At 43.7% G+C, this 21812-nt stretch overlaps 2 long non-coding RNA genes across 2 annotated transcripts in view; one reads left to right on the top strand and one right to left on the bottom strand.

The window, feature by feature from the left end:
• Positions 1–1977: 1977 nt before the first annotated feature.
• LOC148001059 (uncharacterized) lies at positions 1978–3040 on the top strand. The gene is made up of 2 exons (XR_015639136.1): positions 1978–2302; positions 2775–3040. It is a non-coding gene; the product is annotated as an uncharacterized LOC148001059 (long non-coding RNA).
• Positions 3041–6451: 3411 nt separating this feature from the next.
• LOC148001058 (uncharacterized) overlaps positions 6452–21812 on the bottom strand; it is a 62748-nt gene continuing 47387 nt past the window's right edge. Inside the window, exons 3-4 of the long non-coding RNA XR_015638975.1 lie at positions 9466–9555; positions 6452–8034 (exon numbers count right to left, since the gene is read on the bottom strand). This is a non-coding gene — a long non-coding RNA (uncharacterized LOC148001058). The remainder of the gene's footprint in view (positions 8035–9465; positions 9556–21812) is intronic.

The following is a 21812-nucleotide window of genomic DNA, read 5'->3' as shown; positions in this document are numbered from 1 at the left end:
TGCTGAGAGATGACGCAACTGCCTGCAGTGTCTGGAAAATCCTGACTCCTTGCCTTTGGCTCTTACATTGTTTCTGCCCCTCTGCCACAATGATCCCTGAGCTTCAGGAGGGGCCGATAACGATCAGGAGATTATCTATTATATTATTGAGAGTGATATGCGATTTAAAGACACTACATCGTCTATTAATCTCTGCACCTCGACTCAGTGCTGACTCTGTGTTAATGTTTCTCTGATGAGGGCCGAGAAGTGCAACTAAAATCTACAGGTATAGTAATATATATATATATATATATATATATATATATATATATATATATATATATATATATGTATATGTCATTACAAGCCAGTTTAATAATGTACCCATTTAGCAGATTAATAGTGGGAGGTTCTCCCCGAAGAGTCTATGACCTGTGTAGTCATTGGTTTCAACATGCCTCCTCCTCAGCAAGTGAGTTCCTGTTCAAAGAGCTCCAAAGAACCCCCTCCTGGACTCAGGCAAGATCTCCATGGCAACAAGTGCAGCAAGGACTGCAACGGCTGATAAAGGATGGCTGTGACCCCAGACAGATATGCAAAGCAAGTCTAGGAGCCAAAGACAGAAAACAGGAGTTGACTGAAGAATTCTTGAGGTCACCATGCTTGTCCTGGTTACTTTGTGTCAATAAGCACACACTTAAATATATCTGGGGAAGAAAGACTCTCAAATGAGGAATTACCTCCACAGATTGACCTGTGGACATGTCTATGGTATGTTGCTGTTGCTGTTGTTGCTGCTGTTGTTGTTGCTGCTGCTGCTGTTGTTAATGACTGATGTGGGAGGCTCCAGCACACTGTGGGTAGCACCACCCCTGGGCAGATGGTCCTGGTGTGGACAAGAAAGCAGGCTGAGCAAGCCAGTAAGCAGTATCCCTACATGGTCTTTTCTTCGGTGCCTGCCTACAGGTTCCTTCCCTGACTTTCCTCAATAATGCACTGTGATCAGTACATGTAAGCCAAATAAATATTCTCCTCCCCAACTTGCTTTTGGTCATAAACTTTATCGTACTAACAGAAAGCAGACTGAGATGCTACTTGAGCAGTATAAGATAATATAAAGCATTTGCTGATATCACATGTATTAGTCTCCATACTTGAGGCAAGCCTCCTTAACAAAAGAAACGGCCACACCTAGAGCTGATTACATGGTACAAGAGGGATGTGCAGAACAGGAGAGGGTCGGACACACGTGGGAGAAGAGGACCAGCAGCTGGCCTGACAAAGATTCCATAAATATAAGCAACAAACTATTTTTCCCATTTACAGATTTCTATGAATATGTTGAACGCCAAAGGTGGAAAATCCTCAGTGCAAGTTTAGTCATTGCTGATAATTCCTGATACTTGTCCCATGTAGTCGGAGTTGAAGATCTCCAGGTCTGCTCACAGGTAGACCATACGGTGGTCTCATCTAGGGAGATCTTTAACAAACTCAACAAACATACCAGCACAAATGTAGGTATGTCCTCTCCATGCTGATGGCTCGGGTCCAACTTGCGGAACATCACACACACACACACACACACACACACACACAGAGAGAGAGAGAGAGAGAGAGAGAGAGAGAGAGAGAGAGAGATTGAGTTTATGGAAATAGTTCAAAGCTCATAAAGCTGCATGTGGTGAATAACTCCCTGTATGTCTTCTTGCTGAAACTGACTCGGACCATACTGTTGCGTACAACACTGTCTTTTCTGAGTGTCTTGCCTACGCTACCCTGTACGTGAAGTGACTCAATTCTCCCACTACTTTCCTCAATTTAATTTGCTGCACCGCCTCCATGCGTGCCAAGCTTCGTGATGTCATTAGCCCTTCCCCGGTGTGAATACGATCACAAGAGTGGGTGCTGTGATTGTGCCTTGTAGTACTGCTAAGTTGATCATCTGCTTCTTCTGTTAAATAAAACCTATGATTTTGTTCCTATTGTGAAGGAGGATCTACTATAACATTACAACACTCTGCAGAGAGCTAATGGGTCCCTGGTGGCATCCTCCTATCTGTCCAACTTCTTATGGTTTGTTCTGAAGGAGGGTCAAGCCAGTCACTGCCAGAAACCTTGAAGAAATGCAGCTCCTAGACCACCAGTATTAACTACATAGAAGAAGGCACTGTTATTGTAAACGTCCCTCTATGCATCATGATGGAGGAATTCATAGGAAGCCCAGGGTCAGTAGATGACCTACCTCTGCTCCCAGCAAGCCTCCCCCAAGCCTTGCTCTGGTGGCCACACTTGGCAGTCCCCAGGAACCTTGAGATACTAAGTAAGAAAAGCCATTCATTAGTGAGTCGTTTTAGAACTGGCCTGTCTTGAGTTATTTTATTTACATATGTGTACATATATAGAGATATGTCTCAGTCACTTTTGCATGAGCAATAACACAAAGTGTATGCACACCGGTCTACAGCTGCTCTCTAGAGCTTGTCATCTTGTAGAGCAGTAGTTCTCAACCTGTGGGTCGCAAACCCCCTTGGGGGCTTGCATTTCAAATATTCTGCATACCAGATACTTACACTATGACACAAAATAGTAGCAAAATGATCATTATGAAGAGGCAACGAAATGATTCTATGGTTGGGGGTCATCGCAACATGAGGAACTGGACTTACGGATCGGGTCGTGGCGATAAGAAGGTTAGAACCACTGTGGCAGAGCCTGAATGCTGAGCTCCCTTCAGACGGACGGACTCTCTGTGGCCCCCTCCCTCAGGCTTTTCTTTCTGCTTTGTGTTTCAGAGTCGTCTGTGCTAAGGGCCCCTCCTATCCCTACATGAGAGGATCTATACAGTCATCACTTTTCTGTGACTTGACTCATCCCACTAAGTATAAGTCCTCACAGTCCGTCCATGTTGTAAGGGGCAGAATTGCCTGCCTTATGAAAGCTGAAGATTATTCCATTAACTGTATACGTCACACACTTCTCCCACCCTTGCTCTCTGCCAAATACTGTAGTTCCTTCCATATTTGGGTTATTATAAGTAAAGATGCTATGAACATGGGCATAGTCAATGGATTCTTTCTGAATTGTTTGGGTTCTGTGTTTTGTAGATTTGCTAAATCCCTGCTTAAGCCTGGGAAAAATTGCCTCTAGGATTTGATGGCCACTTTTCCCCCCCTCTGTTGTACAATTTCATATACTTTCTGTTCCAGGCATGGGCACAAAGCTACACAAGGGTGAGATTTTAATGGGGTGCCTGACTGACTCGCTTCAGTGGAGGAGAGCTGAACAGGCCTTTAAGGTCATTTCTTTAAGGTGCAGGTCTGTTATGGCAGGGTCGAACCATCCAGCATGCCCTTTGGTGGGCCCTGCTTCTTCCCATGCCAGCTCCCCCCTTATCTGTTCTACAAATGCTAAGCTGTGGTTCTTGTGACTGATAAGGGCCACCCAAAGTTAGCTGATATTGTGGATAGAGCCTGTCATGCTCACTTGAAGTCTTCCCTGTGAGTGACACGTTGAAATGCACTGTACCTCTTACAGAGAAGGACTGAACATGCCACCATCTAACAGCTACCCAAACTGACATACACCCAAACAGGCACATACATGGACACATGCGTGTGCATGCACCATATCCCATCTCCCTCGGATACCCAGGGAGAGCCTGGCTTTTCCAAGCCCTGTAGTCCCCTCTGTGCAGTCCTGGTACCAGCTGAAGAGCTCATGGGAAAGTGGAAGGGAGAGGTGGTAGCATCAGCTCTTTAAAGATGGCGAAGATCACAGCGAGTGCCCTTTTTCCTAGACAAAGAAACCAGGGCTAGAGGAAGCAGCTCAGGGCAGACAGACTGAATTCCCAGTGAGTGGTTCCTTCCTTCACCTATGTGTGCAGCCAATGGGAAGAGTAAACCTGGCTTATGAAAATGCTTTTCAAATGACAAACATCATTGCTTGTTTGAAACCCAGCCTAATAAAAACAACTTTCTCCTCTGAGACATTGCTCACAGCTCTTATACCTGCCAGGTAGGATTCAGTCTTAGGAACAGACGGGTAAACCTAGCCACTAGCTCCATTCTGGCTGGCCTGCGACATGTCCAGACTCAGAAGGCTGCTCCATCAAAGGACTCTGGAGTCCTGAAGCCGGGCTTGTATCTGCCTCACCTCCTGCTCTGAGAAGAGCCAGTTCTCCAGAGCAGCTGCAAGTGTCCACTCAGTGCTTCCAAGTGAACCCCATTTTCATTTCAATCCATTCCCTGAGTGCAGTCAGAGACACTGGCAAGCATGACCTGCACTGCAATGGGGGGGGGGGGACAGAAGGGAGGGTCCTGGCCGCCTACACACTCCTCAAAATAAGGGATGGAAATGTCAGCAGCAGGAAACTCTCTTTAGGAGGAAACTCAAGTGCCTGCCTTTCCTGTTCTATCATGAACTCCCAGTAATAAAATTCTGCTAAAAATAGGTTTTCTTCAGATCTCTCAGCTTACGTTTCTTAATCTCTTCCTCTAAGCTTGGAAGAATTAAACACTGCCCCCAACCCCATCCTCCTGCCAATGCTTCCCACGTCAATCGGGAAAGTGAAATCGTAACATCGTTTTTCTTTCAGTTATTCATCCATTTACAAGACTGTAAAGCCTACATTCACATAACTGTTGGGATTCTATCCCACAAAAGAGTTTTTACCATGAAAAAAAGAAGTAAATCACAACCTTTACCTTGGAGGATAACAGCAAGAAGAAATGTGTAAAGGTATTTGGCTCCACTGCATCTAAAGGGAGACTTGATAAGACCCTCCCACTTCTATCTAACAAAGTTCTTCTCAAGTCCCTGTTCAGCTTTAACTGTCAACTTGACAGGGTCTAGAGTCACCTGAGAAGAATCTCAATTGAAGCATTTTGTAGATCAACTGGCCTGTGGGTATTTCTATTGGGGGTCGTCTTGCTTGCTTTTTTTGATACAGTAGTGCTCAGCCCACTGAGGGCAGCATCATTCCCTTGGCAGGTGATCCTGGGCTGTATAAGAAAACCAGTGAAGGATAAGCCTGGGAACAGACTAAAAACAGTATATCCCCACCTTTTCTGCTTTGTGTTCCTTTTGAGCTCTTGCCCTGACTCCCTCAATAATGGACTGTAACCTTATCAACTCAAATAGAGTCCTTTCTAAGTTGTTCCTGTTGACAGGGTTTTATCACAGTGATGGAGAAGAAGCAGGAATACCTAGCATCTCTGAACTCCCACAAGAGACTCTTAGGGGTAAATCACTGTCACAGATGCTGTACTTACTGGCCGGGTGCTGTACCCCAAAACTAAACTAAGGTGATAAGAAGGCCAACAGTCCAAGGGTCGACTGGGCTAAACAGTGAGACTGCAAAATATAAAAAAAAATATATATCGCACTGTCATGGAAAGGCCACAAAACATCTGAAGAACTATTCTCTAAAGGAGCCTAAAGAGACATGACAATGACTGGCTTGCATTAGATCCTGCCATATTTTTAATGTTCATAAAATATAGTAATGGGGGTAAAGAATTGAACACAAGTTGCATATTAAACAGTGTTTTGTATAATTGTGAAATCTTTTAGTGGTAAAGGTATACTGCTGCTCCATAGACGACTGCCCCATTTCCTAGAACTTGGAATCTGAAGTATTTGGAGATGAAAGATTGCAAAGCCTACAACCAACTCTCAAGCAGTTTGACAAATTCAAACACCAGTGTGCACAGTCTCAGGTTTCTACTGCTGTGACAAACCATCATGACCAAAAGCAACTTAGGAAGGAATGGATTTATTTCCATTTACAACTCCTAGGACATACTCCATCACTGAGGGAAGTCAGGCAGGAACTCAAAATAGCGATCTGGAGACATGAACTGAAGTGGAGACTATGGAGTAGTTCTCCTTACGAGCTTACTCCTCATGGCTTGCTAGGTCTGCCTCATTATATCCCTGAGGACTATAAGCCCAGGGTGGTATCTACCACAATAAGCTGGTCCATCCCACACTAATCATCAATCAAGAAAATGCTCCACAGGCTTGCTCATAGTCCAGTATAGTAAGAGCATACTTTTAATCGAGGTTTGTTCTTCCCAAATGACTCTATCTTGTGTTGAGTTGACAAAAAAAAAAAAACTTGCCAGGACATAGACACGCATGTATATGTGTGTATGTGTATACGTACATGGAGAAAAAAGTATTATAAGATATTAAGATTGGTGATTCAAAGTCGAAGGTATATTACTGCTTTCTTCCGATTTTTAATGATTAACTATTTTAAGAGAAAAGTTGGGAATATAGACTTTGTTGCAATTCTAAATTCTGTTCTGCCACAATCACTCTGCAGTGAAAAATACTCATGCAAGAGTCTATTTTAAATATTCAAGTAGAGGGGGAGTGAAGGTCATCAAGTCAGTTGCCAGTTTACTCAGCAAACACTGAACACCGCTTCTGTTCACACACAACTGAGACCCCATTACATACATCACTTGTTAAACAGTAAAATTCTTTTATTGTTTTATATACATTGCACAGTATATCATACTGTTTTATATATTTTTCATTCATTAAACAGTCTATATTTAGCATATGTTCACTGGCTAACAAAAGGTGGGGAAGGATATCGGTACAGACCTGAAGGTAAGAAGCCCTAAGGAGAACCTAGAGCACCCCAAAACTTCTCCTTAAAGATAGCCACCTGATCCCTTGGCAAGATCGGCAATAGTCAATCCTGTGCTTGGTAGCCTGAGGCTGATAATATTCCACCCAGACAATATCAGGTAAAGATAGAGGTGTAGAGAGTGAAGGGTCCTGAGAGAATGGAGGTGACACGTGGGTAGTGAACAAGATGAAAACCTAGCAGTAATGGACCAAACCCATTGCAAGCAACAGCGGCATCCAGGCACTGGGTTGGGAACTGAGTGGGGAGAGAGAACAGGGGAGCTCATTTGTATTAGGCTCTAAACTATACTCTCCAATGGTACATAGTCAGTTCAGGTGTCCCCGCCAGCGGGGACCCAGTTATTCAGGGTCCCGAAGAGGCTTTCTACCTGTGGGCCAAAGTGGGGGTGAAGAGAAGAAGGAGACCAAGCAAAAGTTCTGTTGTCAAGGTCTCGTTTATTGGGATGAACATTGCAGCTTTTAAGGCTTTCAGGTAGGGGGAGTGACCTTTGTGAAATATGAAGGAGGGGGAGATGAGGGTATAGGCAGTGATAGCTGGAGGCAAAGAAGTCAGGCGATGAGGTCAGGTGGTGGAGACACTGGGTGTTGACTGAGGAGATAACTGGTATCTGCTGAGGGAAGGTATCTGCTGAAGGGAGCTGAGGCATCCCTTGAATGTTATACTCCTGTGCCGTAAATTCATGGGAGAGGCTTTATCCAACAATCTTAAGATTTATGGCAGTCATCTTCGGGGTGAGTCTCTGTGGCCAAACAGCCCAGAGTCACTTTGAACCAGCAGTCAAAAAGCGGCTAGGCCCAAATCCAATATGGCTCCGTGCATTCAGGGATCTGGAAGCTAGAAAACTCTAGAACTGTAAAAGGGTCACATTCACAGGAATTATGTTTATGTTCAGACAACATATGCCTAGAGAATGTGTCTGTTGACGAACAGATCTTATTCATTGATATTGAGGGGGGTTTGAATGTGGGAGTGGCTTCAAGTAAGTTTTGATTAAGTCTTAAACAAACCATCTCAGTTAGAATTTGTTTGTTTAACTTTAATTTGCATCCCTCAATCCCAATGGATGCCACAGCCTCTTACAGAAAGAATGAGATGTGGATGTCCATGAGGAAGCTCGCCAAGGGACCAGTGGTGGGCACATGCTCTCAGGTGACCCAGTCGCATTCTCCAATGAACAACAAGGACATTGCTTTGCACTGTGATTTATTGTGCAGTGCAAAACCAACTCCTTTTATATTCTTCGCTCTCCCTTCCTCATTCCTAAATCGATCTGAACCCATGCCTGTTGGGATTGTAGAGCTGTAGTCCTCTTGGCTAACGCAAACACCCTAAATGGACCAAGGAAGCTGAAATAGAGACCAGGTCTGCTCCAAGACGCCAGTAAGTCCCTGTCGGTGAAATACAAATTCAAAGTTATATTTCTAACACACATAACGTAAAAACCAATATCTCTCGAAAACTCATTCAGTGCCAGGCAGTTTTTAGACATTACCTCATTCAACTACGAGATCAACATTAACAATCTCGTTTCACTAGTAAGAAAATTGGAGTCTCAAAGAAGCCAAGTATTTTGGCCAAGACTTCTCATCTAGAAAGTAAGGAGCCAGAATACAAATGCATATGTTTTTAATTCAATGGCTCATTCAGCTGTACCAACTATTACATAATACACACACACACACACACACACACACACACACACACACATGCATACACACACAGGAACCAAGCAATCCACCGAGGGTATCATATATGCCAGGGTACAATCAGAAAGCACAAACCCCACTGGTAAATTTAACAGAGAGAGTTTAGCATGGGAAAGTAGTTAAACAAACACTGGAGCTGCTGAGAGATTGTAGATGACACTGAGTACCAACAGCTGGTAACTACAGGATGCTGCCACCAACTCCAAGGCTAGGCAGGCACATGAAGCAGGCTCGGGTCATTAGAGCCTAGAAGCTTGGTAGTTCTGATCTGGGACTCAGAATCTGAGGAGAGGGCAGACATTTCCTGGCCAACTGCTGGTCCAGTGAAGCAATACTGCTCCCAGGGTAAATGAACAGCCTAGTTTATAGTGCTCTCAGGAGAGCAAGGGAGCACAAAAGGTAAGTCTGTTCTTCTGCCTTGCCACCCAAATGGCCCCTAGTTGACAAACTAACAAGCAGTTGGCAGACTCTAAAAGGGTAGGTTTAGAGTTGAATGAGAAGAGCTTCTGAACCAAAATAATGAAGTGTGTAAGTTCCAGGCAGGTGGCCTGGGGTAAGGGCGGGAATTGCTGTGGTAATAACCTCAGCAGCCATTACTGAGTGCCTGAGATGTAACATCCACATCCCACTTCCTGCCCGGGTCAGCACTCCTTGCCTCATGTGCTCTGAGCAATTGTATAGATGCATAAGCCTGAGTTCAAAGATGCAGGATAACTTGTAAAACATTAGAAAGAGGAGAAGCCAAGGGTTCAAGGCTGAGACTATTTGTATATTAAGATCCTAGGACTCTTCAACACCTCCTATATGAGTCTACCAGCACAGCTCTAACACAACACCACCAACCAGAAGTTTATAAGAAAAATGTATGGCGAGCTGGATGAATAGCCTAGTAGTTAAGTGCACTGGCTGCTCTCTCAGAAGACCTGGGTTCAGTTCCCAACACCCACATGATGGCTCACAACCATCCGTAACTCCAGTTTCAGGGAATGCCCATGGTCCACACACATACATGTAGGCAAGCAGTTATACATATAAATTAAAAGTAAAAATTTAAAAAGAAAAAATGGCATGGTCTTTGTGGGACTAGGTTCACTGGATCCCAAGGACTTTTACCGTTGCTATTGTAGCTGTGGTAGCTCCCGGTGTCTCTTGGATATGTGGATACATCATGTCTATCTCTGCCAGGCCATCTCCTCTGAAGGTCTAAGGACAAATTAGAGCACATGTGGGTGGTTCCTTGGGAGGCCTACCTTAACTACATCTGCAGTGGTCGTTTCCCCAAACAAGGTGGGTTTTCCAGGTTGAGAGGGGACAGAACTTTAGAATCACTACTTTTGGAGTTCCATAATTCAGCACCACACCACCAGACCATGTAAAATGTCTCCTGGCTTTTAAATGCCCTGCTTGGCAACTTTGCTCACAATGAAATTCTATCGTTGTGTGGAGCATTTTGGGCTTCTAAAGCAATGTCTGGAGGACAACATTTTCCTAGTTGGTGTTTCTGTATCTTTAAGTTTTCTAGTCCTCTCCCTAAAGGCAAGCATGCACCAAGGCAGCTCCTGTCACCTGGAATGACCACCCCACACTGCTTCACCTCATCAGCTCCTACCTCATTTATCTGGAAACAATCTCCCCCCCACCCTGTTCTGCCTTAACTGCTTCCTTTGTCTTGGATTTAATTAGCATTTGCATCCTGCCATCCCAGAATTTCCTGGGTACATTGATCCCAAAAGTGTGATTTCAGATGAGACGTTCCCTTAGTTACAGGAAGGAGACTCCCAATGCCTCCAATCCCTTCCCTGCCCTACCCTCCATTCCTGGCAAGAGTCCACCCTCATTCTTAAGACTTTACTTGGGCTGGAGAGATGGCTCAGTAGTTAAGAGCACTGACTGCTCTTCCAGAGGTCCTGAGTTCAATTCCTAACACCCACATGGTGGCTCACAACCATCTGTAATGGGATCTGATGCCCTCTTCTGAAGGCAACTACAGTGTACTTATATATATAATAAATAAATAAATCTTTTTTAAAAAAGACTTTATATTCCAGTTGGAAGAAGAGAACATTCGAATCCCACTTTCTCTTCCTAGTTGGGTAAGAGGAGTGGTCTATTTTGCAATTCACCTGGATGAGAACATAATTCAGAAATCTGCAAACCATGTATATACATTTCTTCTTCCCTATGTGAATTGCAAAGAGATTTCTCAAGCCGCATTTAAGAGAGAAAGATCCGGTGTATATTTTGCAAAACAAATGTGAGCTGAGAGGCTCTTAACACATGACATGATGGCCCCCCCCGCCCCCCGCTCCTGAACTCAGAAAATGCAAAGGGCCTGTCTCTCCGTGTAGGCAGTCAGACCCACCGTCCTTGGTATTATTTATTAGTGAGTGCTTTCAGCTTGCCTAGCGCCAAATCCTTTGGATGTAAATTCTGATGGTCTCACCTTTTGGTTCCTGTAAGAAAAGATGTATATTAGAAAGCAGAATCCTAAAAGCCAGCCAGAGTTTTGTTTCTGTCGGGTATATGAGTAAATCACCAATATAGGTTTGAATTTCAGTTCTCAGAAAATATTGTCTGCCTTCCACAGACATAGCGATTGATAAGACAGCATTGTTCTCCCCCCTTTCCCCAAGAAGTCCCAGGAGCCACCTCCTGCACTGATGGAGCACACATGGGGCCTGGGTCAAGTCGCACCTCAGCACTTCACCTCTTCCCTGCGTGCGCTCGCACTCTGTGCTTTTCTTGTCTTTTCTTCTCTTTTTTTCAGGCAGCAGATGAAAAGGGCAGAAAGGATTGTCTTAGACATGCCGTCTGGACATTTCTATATTGACGGAAAGGTTATTAAGCCTTCAATGCCACATTACAAGTTATTAGAAACCGAAAGAAAATTACCCAGGAGAAATTACTCTGTGCATGGTATTTGCCTGGTATAGAGCCCCTTTGGGGTTTAGAATAGAAGGGTGAAGGAATATGAGAGAACCATAAAGGAGAGGGAGGTTTGTGGGGGGAAGAAATGCTAAAACAGCAAGCTGCAGCTCCAGGCCACATTCTGATATACCAGTCAAAGCCAACCTAAGCCTTTCGCTCCAGTTTGTTGAAAGGAGAGCAGGGTGTTTTTCTAGTTCCGCTTTCCAGACCGGCACTCCTGCTTATCAAGTCTGTATTCCTCCTCTCACTGCCATCAGGAGTAGCAGCTATGCAAGGTTCACAGTCCTTAGATAAGTCACCCAAGAGACCCTTGGCCATGGGAAGATGCCCACTGCTGTCATCCATCAGTCACGTTCTGGTCTACAGATCCAGTCAAGCCAACTTGCTACATCATAGCCAAGGACAACACGACCCAGTGGGTAGTTTGTGAACTCCAGAACTTGTCTGTACAAGACAGATGAAGAACAGAGGGTGTGGATCTCATCTTCTCTGCTCTTCAAACGAACCCTTTTGTTTCTTCTGTTCTTACTACCTCAGTGCTCCTTGGCCTACTCCAGCTGAGGGAATCTCACGACTCTTGAAGGATGTCCAACTAATGTCTGCTGACAAAATTCATGCTGCTCAGAGGCGTAAGCTGTGAGTGGATAACTTTTGTGAAAGCGTGACAGGTGACACAGAAAGAGAAGCTTTCGTTTGTGTGTTAGGTATGGTGGCCTCTCTGAGCTGACACGTGGGAAAGAGGCCACGTAAAGATAAGAGTTCAGGATGATGTAACCCCAAGCCCTGAATGGTTTTATGGCAACTTGACAAGCTAAAATCACCTGAAAGGAGGAAACCTCAATCAATTAAAATGCTCCTATAAGGTCAGGCTGTATTCACACAAACCTATAGGGCATTTTCTTAATTCGTGATTGACGGGGAGGGCCCAGCCCATTATGGGTGGGAAAACCCTGGGGCTGATCATACTAGGTTCTATAAGAAAGCAGGTTGAGCAAACCATGGGGAACAAGCCAATAAGCAACACCCCCTCCCTGGCCTCTGCAACAGCTCCTACCTCCAGTTTCCTGCTCTGCTCGTGTTCCTGTCCTGACTTCTTTCAGTGGTGATCTGTGATGTGGAAATATAAGCCAAATAAACCCTTTCCTCCCCAAGTTGGATTTGGTCATGGTGTTTCATCACAGCAATAGAAACTCTGACTAAGACATCAAGGAACAGCAGGCATTGCTATGAACCTCCACAAGAAGAGGAGACAGGCATGGGGCAGATTCTCCTCAGAGCTTCCAGAAGGAACCAACCTTCCTAATGCCTTTATAGCTTCTAGAGAGTGAGGAAAATACATGTCTTTTGTTTTAATCCACTGTGTGTCTAGTAATTCGACACAGTAACTCTAGTGAACAGAAGATTTAGCCTAGGTGGTGAGGAAGTGCTTGCTTTAATGAACACCATTATAATCTACAATGAATTTAACACACAATTTGATAACTATAATGATTAATGCCAACTTGAAACATCTAGAATCATGTGGACAAGCCTCTGGGCAGTCTGTGAGGGAGAATTTAGATTAGGCTACTTAAGGTGTGAGAGACCCTAACTGTGGAAGGTACCATTTCATATGTTAGCACCCTGGACTGAAGAAAAAAGAAAGCTTAACACTGGCATTCATCTGTCTCTACTTCCTGACTCTGGGGCACAATATGACCAGCTGCCTTCTGCTCTTGCCTCCCTGATGCCCTGTGGTGATGGATGGCACCCTCAAACTGAGAACCCAAATAAACCCTTCCTTAAGTTGATTTTGTCAGAGACTTTGCCACCGCAGTGAGAAGTCACTAATGCTGCTGTTTATGGAAGGTTTATCTGCCATCTTGTTTTCTCCCTACTTTTGGTCCAGTGGAAACCACAAGCCTACAGCCACAGCAGGGAATGCCAAATGAGAATAGAAAGGGTCCACAGAAAGGAAACCAACTCTGTCACTCAGGGAGGAATCAGCAAGGGCTCTTGGGAGTTCCTTGTGGATGAGTGAGCCTCACAGTGAACAGTCAGGGCCTTCAGCATAGCCTCTTCCTTTCCATTAGCCTCTATGTATAACAGCCAGCATTTTCCCACCCAAGTGATAGGTAAAGTTGCTGACCCCCAAGCTTGATGACATGAGTTCAATCCCCATGCCACACGGTGAAAGGAGAGGACAGACTCATATAACCTGTACTCTGATTGCCATACAAGCACATTAGCATGTGCACACCCTAACACACATAAAAAATTAATAAATATGATCTTTTAAAGATAATGGAAGGAAGGTTGTCACTCTCCTCAGCCAATGGGTTTGGCCTTTGTCCCCTCATCTTCACTCATGGCTAAGACTTTATGAGGAACACTAAGAAATGCAAGTGGTGTGAAAAGGTGTAGTTTCACACTGGAGTGAACTTAGAAAAGTATTTGGAATCAAACGAGATGAGGTTCTTTTTTGTCAGACTTCTTGGAACCTTTCATACACTGACCTACAACAGCACACTCAACATAGGCAATGCCACACACTGTATTTCCCAAGCCCATGGGCTAGAATTTCTCCTGAAGTAGCTTGGGGAAGCAACATGTTGTGGGAAGCAGCATGTTATGGAACATAACACGTTTTGAAGAGTTCTGAAGAGTGCATTACTGGAACTATGGCTGGATTCATGTGATTGACTCACTTTTTCCTTCCATTCTCTTTGCTCCATGCTTCCTCCCAATGGAGTTGGACAACCCATCCCTCAGAGACCCTGTTCTGAAGTAGCTAAACTCCTTCTGGGATATGAGAGGGTGAGGTTGTGTCCAAAATGGAAGACATCAAATGATAATGTGAGTACGCAGGTCCTTGGCAGAGTGGTTTTCCTGCAGTCTCATAATACTTGTTTTAGCATGTAACCTCAGCCACTCAGAAATGCTTGCAAGTCAAGGGCCTGCAGAGCAAGCCAATATGTAAGATGTGATGTGACCCAAACCCTCATCTCAAATAAGACTAACATCAAGGCAGGATGCACACTGATGACCTGTCATCTCTTGGCATGCTTTGGTTGCCTTCTGGAAGATGCTATTCCAAGCATTAATGTCAGAAAAGCCAAAAGTATATAACATGATTCCATGATATGTACAGCCTCGATTGAGTGTGTCTCCCAATATTCGTGAGTGGGACCTGATTGCTGTGGGCTCCTTGTATAAATGGTACCTCGCAGAATCAGATAAGTCAGCAATAAAGCTAAACACAGAGGCGTGTGGCCAAGTTCAGAGTCCTCGTGAAGATTAGAGATAACACATCACTACTCTAAAGCCTGGGCAATGTCAGCCTACACAGACGATCTTCATGCTTAAAGGGTAGTACGTTTAGCATCACAGGAAAGATATGGACTTGAAGGTTAAATCAGAGATACATGACTAATGGCTGCACAGAGTAGTGTGGCTTTGGGCGACGCACTGTGGAAAGCATAGAGGCTCTCACCTTCACAGAAACTGTAATGAGATGAAATAGATCTATGGTAACTTTAGCGTAGCAAATGGCTAAAAACGGACTGTTACTCTGGTGGATGGCCCTACATCCATGTACATACAGGCAGCATCAATCAAACTCTGGGTTAAAGAAAGAAGGTGTGAACTTGGAAGGGAGATTGCATGGTTGGGGAGGAGTCAGAGTGAGCACAGAGGAGTGGATCTGTTCAAATTATACCACATACAGATATGAAATTCTCAGAGAATAACAGGCTATGATACCTCCATGCATTGGGATATGCCCCATTTTCCAGCTAAGCATCCTTTTTCATTAACCTACACCAATGAAAAAGCGAGCAGACTAGCCAACAGCAGCAGACTAGATCATCAGGAGCTACCCACTAGGGGCAGAGGCTTGATTGTACACACCTTTCATCCAGGCTTCTCAAGGGACTGAGACATGAAGATCACAAGTTCAAGCCCTTCTTCAGAAACTATTTCAAAATAAAAAGTAAAAAGGTTGTGGGGGCATAGGCTCAGTGATGGAGCACTGCCCACCATGGTCAAGGTTCAGGGGTCAATGTGGTCCCCAAATACAACCTGCTTATTGGTATTATCCTCCATACACTTCACTAATGTGTTCACTTACTGAGCATTTCTTATGCTACTATACATGCCAGACGCTAGATATGAACTCCCACTGCTCCCCAGCATCACCAGGATGTACTGTTAATTGAATCTGTGTCACCTTTGGGCTCTCCAGGTTGCGATCGAAAAAGCCTGGGCCTCTCCTAGACTCCTCAGACAGTTGTGTAGCATAGCCACTCCGCAATCTCTGGGCGGTGTGCATATCACAGCTCCTCCTTGATGCTTCTCCTCTCAAGCCTTCATGGGATATTTTTCTACACATCACACTAGAAAACGGAGTTAAATCAGCAAAACACAAAATCTAGACTGTTTACCGAGGGGAGGAAGCCAGGCCTTCAGCCTGTGAGGTCCAGCTCTTCATGCTTAGGAACACTTGCTTAGAAAACTGAAGGACTTATTAATATTGGTAATTACAATGAAACAATATACATCCAGCCACTCCTTGTCCATGTGGTCCACAATTGACATTCCATCAACCTCACATTGAAAGCGTTCATGGAGGAAAACATCTGTTCTGAAGATGTACAGAACTCTTTTATCCCATAAACAATAGAGAATAACGAATTAGCTGCAGAACGCTTTCATCATAGTGGGCATTAAGAGAAACTTAGAGATTATTTAAAATACATGGGAGAATAGCTTTGGTTATATACAAACACTGCCCCACTTTCTTTATGGGACCTGAGCATCTGCAAATCCTGCATCCTGGGGAGGGGGTCCTGGAATGAAACCCTCAAGGATGCCCTCCAAGAGGTGACTACATTTTTATCTTCTTTTAATTCTTAAAAGGATCACGTGACATGTTATCACCTGCATTTTATTCCTGAATAAACGAGACGCAGAGAAATTAATCTCAAGGCCCCAGAGCTGTATGTATCTGGACTGGGGTCTACCTCTGTGCTCTGACTTCCTCCAGAGACTGGTAGACCCTTAGCACTGTCCAACAGAACATTCTGGAATGATTGGGTATTCCACATCTACACGGTCTAATAGTGCAGCTACCAGCCCAGAGTGACGTCTGAGCACATGAAGTGTGCCTCGTACAAGTGAGCTTCTGTTTCATTTTCTTTCATTTAACCAATTTTACCCACTTGTGGCTAGTGGCTGCCATTGACGACAGCCTGGGACCTTAATGTTAAACTGAGCTCCTCGGTGTGTTTATGAGTCAGGCACTCACTTCTATTTTTCAATAAGAAGTTTCTCCAGAGCCAACCCTTTTCTAGCTCAAGCCCCAAACCCATGTGAGGCCATGGATGGATGCCTGAGTACTTCAGGGTCCCCTGGAGCAGGAGCTGAGCCCACATACACTCAGAGACCATAGACTGCCCTTACAGTTTAATAAGCCCTCATGTCGGTTTGGTACCCAGCCCGTCTGATGGTTAGCTGTTCCCCTACAAGACCTTGATTTTCACCATCAGCCATACTGTGTCCAGGTACCAGAGGCTGTGAAGACAAAATGTAATTTTGCCTCTTTTAAGCCATTATCTCACCTGTAACTTCATCTGTTAGCCTGGGTCAAAGAAACCAGAATGAATAAGAAATGGGCTTGGAAAAGAAAGAGGAAGGAACATAGCATTGCTTAGGAAAGAAATTCACAGGACAGGCCCATGGGGACATCCAGCCCTAAGCCTTATTTCATGTGGTCAATACATTGGCTCTCAAGTATTTAAATACAGTGAGATTTCGTGTGTGTGTGTGTGTGTGTGTGTGTGTGTGTGTGTGTGTGTGTGTGTGTGTGTGTGTATGTGTGTGTGTGTGTGTTCATGTACATGCAGGTACAAATGTGAGGGTCCATGTGTACCTGTGTGCTCACGGGTGAAGGCTGTTCTTCACGTCATCCCCCTTGTGTGTCTGAAACAGGGCCTCTCATTGGCCTGTACCTGTTGAATCGGAGAGGTTGGCTCATGAGCTCTAGGGATCTGCCTGCCTCCACCTCTCCCCTGTTAGGTTTGTAAGCACGCACCACCTACATCACCTGACTTTTTTTTTTTTTATTAACTTGAGTATTTCTTATATACATTTCGAGTGTTATTCCCTTTCCCGGTATCCGGGCAAACATCCCCCTCCCCCCTCCCCTTCCTTATGGGTGTTCCCCTCCCGACCCTCCCCCCATTGCCGCCCTCCCCCAACCAGTATAGTTCACTGGGGGTTCAGTCTTAGCAGGACCCAGGGCTTCTCCTTCCACTGGTGCTCTTACTAGGATATTCATTGCTACCTATGAGGTCAGAGTCCAGGGTCAGTCCATGTATAGTCTTTAGGTAGTGGCTTAGTCCCTGGAAGCTCTGGTTGCTTGGCATTGTTGTACATATGGGGGTCTCGAGCCCCTTCAAGATCTTCCAGTTCTTTCTCTGATTCCTTCAACGGGGGTCCTATTCTCAGTTCAGTGGTTTGCTGCTGGCATTCGCCTCTGTATTTGCTGTATTCTGGCTGTGTCTCTCAGGAGCGATCTACATCCGGCTCCTGTCGGTCTGCACTTCTTTGCTTCATCCATCTTGTCTAATTGGGTGGCTGTATATGTATGGGCCACATGTGGGGCAGGCTCTGAATGGGTGTTCCTTCAGTCTCTGTTTTAATCTTTGCCTCTCTCTTCCCTGCCAAGGGAATTCTTGTTCCCCTTTTAAAGAAGGAGTGAAGCATTCACATTTTGATCATCCGTCTTGAGTTTCGTTTGTTCTAGGCATCTAGGGTAATTCAAGCATTTGGGCTAATAGCCACTTATCAATGAGTGCATACCATGTATGTCTTTCTGTGATTGGGTTAGCTCACTCAGGATGATGTTTTCCAGTTCCAACCATTTGCCTACGAATTTCATAAACTCATTGTTTTTGATAGCTGAGTAATATTCCATTGTGTAGATGTACCACATTTTCTGTATCCATTCCTCTGTTGAAGGGCATCTGGGTTCTTTCCAGCTTCTGGCTATTATAAATAAGGCTGCAATGAACATAGTGGAGCACGTGTCTTTTTTATATGTTGGGGCATCTTTTGGGTATATGCCCAAGAGAGGTATAGCTGGATCCTCAGGCAGTTCAATGTCCAATTTTCTGAGGATCCTCCAGACTGATTTCCAGAATGGTTGTACCAGTTTGCAATCCCACCAACAATGGAGGAGTGTTCCTCTTTCTCCACATCCTCGCCAGCATCTGTTGTCCCCTGAGTTTTTGATCATAGCCATTCTCACTGGTGTGAGGTGAAATCTCAGGGTTGTTTTGATTTGCATTTCCCTTATGACTAAAGATGTTGAACATTTCTTTAGGTGTTTCTCAGCCATTTGGCATTCCTCAGCTGTGAATTCTTTGTTTAGCTCTGAACCCCATTTTTAATAGGGTTATTTGTTTCCCTGCGGTCTAACTTCTTGAGTTCTTTGTATATTTTGGATATAAGCCCTCTATCTGTTGTAGGATTGGTAAAGATCTTTTCCCAATCTGTTGGTTGCCGTTTTGTCCTAACCACAGTGTCCTTTGCCTTACAGAAGCTTTGCAGTTTTATGAGATCCCATTTGTCGATTCTTGATCTTAGAGCGTAAGCCATTGGTGTTTTGTTTCGGAAATTTTTTCCAGTGCCCATGTGTTCCAAACGCTTCCCTAGTTTTTCTTCTATTAGTTTGAGTGTGTCTGGTTTGATGTGGAGGTCCTTGATCCACTTGGACTTAAGCTTTGTATAGGGTGATAAGCATGGATCGATCTGCATTCTTCTACATGTTGACCTCCAGTTGAACCAGCACCATTTGCTGAAAATGCTATCTTTTTTCCATTTGATGGTTTTGGCTCCTTTGTCAAAAATCAAGTGACCATAGGTGTGTGGGTTCATTTCTGGGTCTTCAATTCTATTCCATTGGTCTATCTGTCTGTCTCTGTACCAATACCATGCAGTTTTTATCACTATTGCTCTGTAATACTGCTTGAGTTCAGGGATAGTGATTCCCCCTGAAGTCCTTTTATTGTTGAGGATAGCTTTAGCTATCCTGGGTTTTTTGTTATTCCAGATGAATTTGCAAATTGTTCTGTCTAACTCTTTGAAGAATTGGATTGGTATTTTAATGGGGATTGCATTGAATCTGTAGATTGCTTTTGGTAAAATGGCCATTTTTACTATATTAATCCTGCCAATCCATGAGCATGGGAGATCTTTCCATCTTCTGAGGTCTTCTTCAATTTCCTTCTTCAGTGTCTTGAAGTTCTTATTGTACAAATCTTTTACTTGCTTTGTTAAAGTCACACCGAGGTACTTTATATTATTTGGATCTATTATGAAGGGTGTCGTTTCCCTAATTTCTTTCTCGGCTTGTTTCTCTTTTGTATAGAGGAAGGCAACTGATTTATTTGAGTTAATTTTATACCCAGCCACTTTGCTGAAGTTGTCTATCAGCTTTAGTAGTTCTCTGGTGGAACTTTTGGGATCACTTAAATATACTATCATATCATCTGCAAATAGTGATATTTTGACTTCTTCTTTTCCGATCTGTATCCCCTTGACCTCCTTTTGTTGTCTGATTGCTCTGGCTAGAACTTCAAGAACTATATTGAATAAGTAGGGAGAGAGTGGGCAGCCTTGTCTAGTCCCTGATTTTAGTGGGATTGCTTCAAGTTTCTCTCCATTTAGTTTAATGTTAGCAACTGGTTTGCTGTATATGGCTTTTACTATGTTCAGGTATGGGCCTTGAATTCCTATTCTTCCCAGGACTTTTATCATGAAGGGGTGTTGAATTTTGTCAAATGCTTTCTCAGCGTCTAATGAAATGATCATGTGGTTTTGTTCTTTCAGTTTGTTTATATAATGGATCACGTTGATGGTTTTCCGTATATTAAACCATCCCTGCATGCCTGGGATGAAGCCTACTTGGTCATGGTGGATGATTGTTTTGATGTGCTCTTGGATTCGGTTTGCCAGAATTTTGTTGAGTATTTTTGCGTCGATATTCATAAGGGAAATTGGTCTGAAGTTCTCTTTCTTTGTTCTGTTTTTGTGTGGTTTAGGTATAAGAGCAATTGTGGCTTCGTAGAAGGTATTCGGTAGTGATCCATCTGTTTCAATTTTGTGGAATAGTTTGGATAATATTGGTATGAGGTCTTCTATGAAGGTCTGATAGAATTCTGCACTAAACCCGTCTGGACCTGGGCTCTTTTTGGTTGGGAGACCTTTAATGACTGCTTCTATTTCCTTAGGAGTTATGGGGTTGTTTAACTGGTTTATCTGTTCCTGATTTAACTTCGGTACCTGGTATCTGTCTAGGAAATTGTCCATTTCCTGAAGATTTTCAAGTTTTGTTGAATATAGGTTTTTATAGTAAGATCTGATGATTTTTTGAATTTCCTCTGAATCTGTTGTTATGTCTCCCCTTTCATTTCTGATTTTGTTAATTTGGACGCACTCTCTGTGTCCTCTCGTTAGTCTGGCTAAGGGTTTATCTATCTTGTTGATTTTCTCAAAGAACCAACTTTTGGTTCTGTTGATTCTTTCTATGGTCCTTTTTGTTTCTACTTGGTTGATTTCAGCTCTGAGTTTGATTATTTCCTGCCTTCTACTTCTCCTGGGTGTATTTGCTTCTTTTTGTTCTAGAGCTTTTAGGTGTGCTGTCAAGCTGCTGACATATGCTCTTTCCTGTTTCTTTCTGCAGGCACTCAGCGCTATGAGTTTTCCTCTTAGCACAGCTCTCATTGTGTCCCATAAGTTTGGGTATGTTGTACCTTTATTTTCATTAAATTCTAAAAAGTTTTTAATTTCTTTCTTTATTTCTTCCTTGACCAGGTTATCATTGAGTAGAGCATTGTTCAATTTCCAAGTATATGTGGGCATTCTTCCTTGATTGTTATTGAAGACCAGTTTTAGGCCGTGGTGGTCCGATAGCACGCATGGGATTATTTCTATCTTTCTGTACCTGTTGAGGCCCGTTTTTTGACCAATTATATGGTCAATTTTGGAGAAAGTACCATGAGGAGCTGAGAAGAAGGTATATCCTTTTGCTTTAGGATAGAAAGTTCTATAAATATCCGTTAAGTCCATTTGACTCATGACTTCTCTTAGTCTGTCTACATCTCTGTTTAATTTCTGTTTCCATGATCTGTCCATTGATGAGAGTGGGGTGTTGAAATCTCCCACTATTATTGTGTGAGGTGCAATGTGTGTTTTGAGCTTTAGTAAGGTTTCTTTTACATATGTAGGTACCCTTGTATTTGGGGCATAGATATTTAGGATTGAGAGTTCATCTTGATGGATTTTTCCTTTGATGAATATGAAGTGTCCTTCCTTATCTTTTTTGATGACTTTTAGTTGAAAATTGATTTTATTTGATATTAGAATGGCTACTCCAGCTTGCTTCTTCCGACCATTTGCTTGGAAAATTGTTTTCCAGCCTTTCACTCTGAGGTAATATCTGTCTTTGTCTCTGAGGTGTGTTTCCTATAGGCAGCAGAATGCAGGGTCCT

The sequence above is a fragment of the Rattus norvegicus genome, chromosome 15, assembly GCF_021556685.1.
Source record: "Rattus norvegicus strain SHRSP/BbbUtx chromosome 15, alternate assembly SHRSP_T2T, whole genome shotgun sequence".
NCBI classification, from domain to species: Eukaryota; Metazoa; Chordata; class Mammalia; order Rodentia; family Muridae; genus Rattus; species Rattus norvegicus.
Note: the sequence above shows the minus strand (reverse complement) of the source record. Positions and strands in the feature narration are given on the sequence as shown.